Below are 5954 nucleotides of genomic sequence, written 5' to 3' on the forward strand. Positions count from 1 at the left end.
AGACATATGGGGTTATTTGGAGGGGGGAAAGCTGAGTATTGTAAATCTGTGATTTTTAAAAATATTTTAACCATTTTCTTAATTGCAGATATTTTTGAGTAAAATCACAGAAAAAATAATAATTTATGTTGAATATTTAAAGAAAATGTTTTCCAACATTTGACAATAAAATTATACATTTTTCTTGAATTAAAGTAAAATATTTTAATTTTTTACAGATATTGGCTATTATTTGAAAACAATTGCAAATCAACCACCAAATATTTGTATTTTTGAAAAACTATAGTTTATTTTTAGAATTTTCTGGTTACACACTGTAAATAAAATTCTAAAAATAAACAATAGTTTTTAAAAAAAAATACAAATATTCATTGATTTATGAGTATTTTTTCTTTCAAATAATAGCCAATATCTGTAATAATAGAAATATTTTATTTTAATTTAAGAAAAATTCAATTTCAAAATTTAAATTAATTCTCTCTGCACATACATTTATAATTTTAATCCACAGCTAATTAGTTGTAAAATCACAAAAAAGCTCTGATTGTTTTACAATATTTGACCATAAAATTACACATTATCTCTTGAATCAACTTAAAATATTTTCATTTTTACAGATGTTGACTGTTACTCATGAAGGAAAGAATTTGTAGACCAACCACCAAAGATTTGTTTGGCACTGTCATTTCAAAAATATTCCCTATTTTGGTAATTATTAAATTTGGTCAAAACAAAACAAACACAAAAATTAAAACATTATAAGAAACTGACCAATAATTACAATGTGTGACCATAAAATAACAGTTTTGCTGTTTAAATCAGCTAAAAATATTATTATTTTACATATTTATCCCAATATTTCCATGTTTTTTAACACCACCGTGTCCCACAGTTTAGTTTTACATATTTTTCTTTGCACTCTTGATGTCAGATTGTCACATTTCTCCATGCAGGAACCAGAATGATCGTCCTGCAGCCACTCAGCAGCTCTTGGGTCAATCCTTCCACATGCTCCGTAAACAGCAGCAGCAGTGTTTAGATGCAGCCGCTGGATGTGCCTCCTCCTTCCAGCACCTCCTGCTGTTATAATAGATACTGCTGCTGCTTTCATCCAATGTCACGGTGATTACTGCAGCTCCTCTGCCGTGTTTCCTGGCTTCTGTCTGTCTCTGTTGGTGCGAGCCTCTAATTGCAGGAGTGTTGAGGAGTCGGAGCAGAGCTTCACCAGCTGCAGCCACTTCCTGTAATCAAGCCTTCTTCAGAGCCTCAGCTTCCACTCCGCTGACTCTTTAAGTCTTCTTTTCTGATTAACGCCTGTTTCCTTCTGCCTACAGCTTCCTCCAGATCACTGGACCTTCGTCTTCCACCCTCTGCACTGCAAAAAAGCTAACTTGTATTTTTTGGCCTAAAACAGTAATTTATGTTGGTAAAACTTAAAAATATAAATTAGTGATATTTAAGATAATAATCTAAGTTAGCACAACAAAGCACGACAGTTGCATGTTCCAAAATAATTTGGTGAGTTGTTAACACTTAAATCTTTACGTTGTGGTTCAATACAAGGGACAACAGTTCTGCCAACTCATTTTTCTTTGTTGTGAAATGCGGGAAAGCCAACTTTCCAAGTTGACATTTTTCACTTCAAGTCTTCTGGCTGTGTGCTGCTGCAAGGAGCTGGAGTGCTGCTGTCTCAGGCTGAAGTCTGCACAGGTAAGTTTTAAACAACATTTAATTTAATATATTTTAACGTGAAATCATACGGGAATTTTATTTTGAGTTGTGTCATAATGGAGAAAGTGACCTACACATTTTCAACATTTAAACACAAGGCTTTTCAGTCCTTAGCAGTTAGCTGCTAACTGATGCTAGCAAGGGAACAGCGGTTAAGCCAGTAACATTAGCTTGTTTGGGCAAATCCTATTCAAATATGACAGCATGTTATCTTCTGACTGGTTGGTATTGTGTTAATTCATGCTCAACTCAAAATTATGGTCTCAACGTCAGCCGAAACTTTATCTCATCTTTCATAAATGTTGAAGATGTTATTAGACAGGGTAATAACAGTCATGCTCGGTCTCTGCTCCCAGACAGCAGCAGGTGAGCAGGCTGTTACGTTAGTGGGGACAGAGAGAACCGAGCTCGGCACATGCTGCAGCTCAATCCACTGTGCAGTAAGTTAGACATAGGCAGACATAGGTGGGCATGTTAAAAAATATTCACTTCAGCAATGCTTTCCCTCAGCTATGTTTATGGGGGTGTGACGGTCAGACCATCGACTGTGTGTGTGTGTGTGTGTGTGTGTGTGTGTGGGTGTGTGTGTGTGTGGGTGTGTGTGTGTGTGTGTGTCCGCACGTGTGTATGTGGGGTGCGTTCGCAGACAGACGGCAGAAGGGTGGGGGCCCTGTGATTATCGAAGAGTATTTTTGCTTGAAATGCACATCCCTACTTCTTAAAGTTTAACGTTACGTCAGACTGAGTTAAATTTTTGATTGTGAGGTATGGGGTGGAAATAGTTAAAATGTCAAGCTCATAATTAATTGTATTTGGAAAAAAAATGGTTATTTAATAATGTGGCGAGTTGGAGCTTATTCTGATTCACAGTATTTTGATGACTAATGTCTTGCAATCCATGTGTTGGTCTTTTCCTGTCTGTTAACATCAGGACACTGACCCAGAAGTGGAGCAGACGAAGGGCCTCACTGTGGGTATCCTCACTGTGCTGGAGGATGATGACAGCAGGGCTCCTCAAAGTGTCGTGAGTGTTGCTGTTGTTGTGGAGGAAGAGATTGTCCTTCAAGATCTCCCTGACCTGCCAACTGCTTTTGCTTACCTCTTTGGACTGATCTATGCTTTAAACCTCAAGTACCCAAAGGATCTCAGGCACACACTTGAAACTGTTCAGAAGGTTTTCATGGAACTTGGTACAGACCTCTCTGCAAGGGTCAGATCTCTCAAAAACAAACTCCTTCAGTGAATTCACAAATTCTGGATCTGGAGTTGTTGACCTCTAAAAGTTCCCTTCTGTCCAGCCAACACCATGTTTTGTGCTTTAGATCCATACTTGTGTATCATACGGGTTCTGTATGGTCTTGTATAAATGACTTATGCTTGATATTTTGAGACCAGTAACAATATGGTGCTCAGTGACCTTGTTAACAGATTTATTAGATTCATAGTTGTGTATCATACTGATTCTGTATCTTGTATACATGACTCGTGTTTGATATTTTATTCAATCTCAAAGTTTAAAAGTAGACAGTGTAGCACAAGTAAACAGCTACTACTGGGGAAACTGGGTCTCATTAGTTTGCATGTACTTGGCCCTGTTGGAAGAGATTTGATGCTGGTAGTTTAAATAAAACAAACGTTCTGAATGCATATGTTGCATCTGTAATTATTTATACATTTTATTATGCAATATTGGTTCGAAATTACAAATTTGAACTACATTATAAACTAAACTTATTTAAAGCAGTGTACAAGTTTAAATTCCTCTTGAATTATTCTTTATATACTGACTTAACCCAATTAAAGTGCATTCTGTGTAAGAACTTGCAGTAGAGTCATTACAATGTAAAACTGTACAATTTACAGGACAGTTAGTAGAAGTAAGGATGAAGTGTTATTACAATGTAAAATATTAAGTTAGAATTTAGAGTGAGTAATAAGTGAGTACAGAGAGTAAGCACAAATCACAATAAAAAGTTATTAGTGTGAAATTATAAGTGAGTCCAACTTAGGGGAAAGTTAGCTGAAGTAAGGATTAAAAGTTATTACAGTGTAAAATTATAAGTTAGCAGAACTTACTGTTGAGTTGATAAAAATCAAAATTCAGAGTTGAGCAAACTCAGAAGCAAAACTTAAAATATTTAGTTTAATTGTCCAACTTAAAATTTTATCGAAGTTTGTTGCCTTGAAATTTTGAGTTGACCCAACTTTTCTTTTTTTGCAGTGTGGACCAACATCTTCCCAGAACCCAGACGGAGCTCCAGATCTGCAGCTTCTGGTTCGGTTCCTCCCTCGACTCTGATTACCTGCCTGTCCAACTCTTCTTTAACCTCAGTCATCACCTGCTGTCTCTGGGTCACTAATGCAGCCCAGAACAGCTGGAAAAACATCCAAACATACTCACAATACGAGTAAGACTGTTACAGGAACTCCAGTGAGAGGAGAACATTAGGAGAAGTCATGAATAAATTAAAAAAAACATATATACAGTGTATCATTGAGCCTGATTTAATCATTTCTGCTCTTGAATTAATCACTTTTACACACAATTTAGCCATTTGTGCTCTCAGCTGAAGAATTTGTGGCCTCAATTTGATCATTTGTGATGCACAAATCAACACTTCACACTCTTGGTAGATTATAATATCACATATGTGATGAGAGGACCTTAATAAAGCAGCTCAGAAGTTTTCACGTCTTGTAAAATATGTTCAAGCAAATATAATAAGTGATTTAAAAAAAGCCACATCGTGGTACATCACAAAAAAATCTACATTTTTTTTAATTCAGAAGAAAATAAGGATTAAATATTAGTGAAAACATGACTTAAAAATTTATATGCAGATTTTCTAGTAAAATTATGATTTTTAAAAATAGTTTATACATTATCCATGAAAGACCGGCCATAACTGTGATTAATATTTTGAAAATGTAATATTTCCACACAATATTATTGTTATTTTTGGTTGAAATAATAATAATAATAATAATAATGTATTTAAACAGGCAAAAATATTATTTTAGAAATATTTGATATTATTTTTAAAGTATATTAATTATGTTTATTCAAGATTAGAAATATATATATTTTTAAACAATTGTTTTACATACTTTCCATGTTTTGTTTAATTACAGATAATATCTATAAAATCACATTTAAAGTATGAATTTACATGTTATCTATTTAAAGCCAAATAAATAAATACAGGCCACAACATTCACAATCTGTATTTTTAACAAATACTAATTATTTCTTATACAAAATGTCACCATAAATTAGACAGCTTAACCGTATTATCATCATTTTACATCATTTATTTGCTGTTATTTTCAGTGTTTTTACAGTTTTTTCAATATTCAACAGTTATTTTAGCCATATTTTTACTATCTTTAAATCCGCTGCTTCCTCCTGGAGGTGAATCTGTACTAAAAGCTGCTCTGCTCCTATCAAACGTCCTCGTTTTTCAGACTTTGCCCTCAGAAGCTCTGCCATTATGTCCTCATAATGAAGGGTCATGAGTTAACATTTACATCAGCCACTAGGATTAAAAGCAGCCCCGCTCCTTTTGTCAGCTGTCTCTGGCTGTTTCTGAAACTCCACAGCGTTCTTGTTAGAAGTGGCATGCCTCAGTGCTGAAAAGGTCACGGGATGGAAATGAAGATTTGTGCCTAAACTGGTGTGGGTAAAAGGCGTCGGCTGTGTCCTCTCCCAGCCTCAGAAGAGACTATTTCTGGAGCTAATGTGGAGACGGTTCTCTTCATTTTGCTCTCATTTTGTGCGGCGACAAATCAAAGCGGAGGTAATAAATAGTGACGTGGGGTGTTGTGCTCCCGTCTTTCATCATCGGAGTCGAGTTCCTGCTCTTTAAAAACGTCTTAACATTTCTAAATTCATCTGGGAGACAAATTATTGGAGCAAATCGACTGTCATGAAGAGTGGAGCAGGAAAGAAGATATTATCTGTGAATAAATGAAGAGATCTGATGCTGCTCTTCTCTCAAATATGTGATTTATTAATGTTTAAATCAAGACTTCTAACACCCAATCAGAAATTATTCTGTTACTATTATCTCCTGTATTTAAAACAGCAGCTGATATGCAGATTAGGGATTGAAAATGTTATTTGAAGTGTTGTTTTATGATGATGATACTACTACTAAAAACAGTAATAACAACAAGAGAAGCCCTCAGAGAGTGCAGTGCTCCAAGGCTGCTCAGTCGTATTA

At 35.2% G+C, this 5954-nt stretch overlaps 1 long non-coding RNA gene across 1 annotated transcript; it reads left to right on the forward strand.

Annotated features, from left to right (window-relative positions):
* Positions 1-577: 577 nt before the first annotated feature.
* Positions 578-4220, forward strand: LOC127531067 (uncharacterized). Its single transcript, XR_007937934.1, has 2 exons — positions 578-2755; positions 3953-4220. It is a non-coding gene; the product is annotated as an uncharacterized LOC127531067 (long non-coding RNA).
* The last annotated feature ends 1734 nt before the right edge of the window (positions 4221-5954 follow it).

This window comes from Acanthochromis polyacanthus, chromosome 2 (genome assembly GCF_021347895.1).
Source record: "Acanthochromis polyacanthus isolate Apoly-LR-REF ecotype Palm Island chromosome 2, KAUST_Apoly_ChrSc, whole genome shotgun sequence".
Taxonomy (NCBI): domain Eukaryota; kingdom Metazoa; phylum Chordata; class Actinopteri; family Pomacentridae; genus Acanthochromis; species Acanthochromis polyacanthus.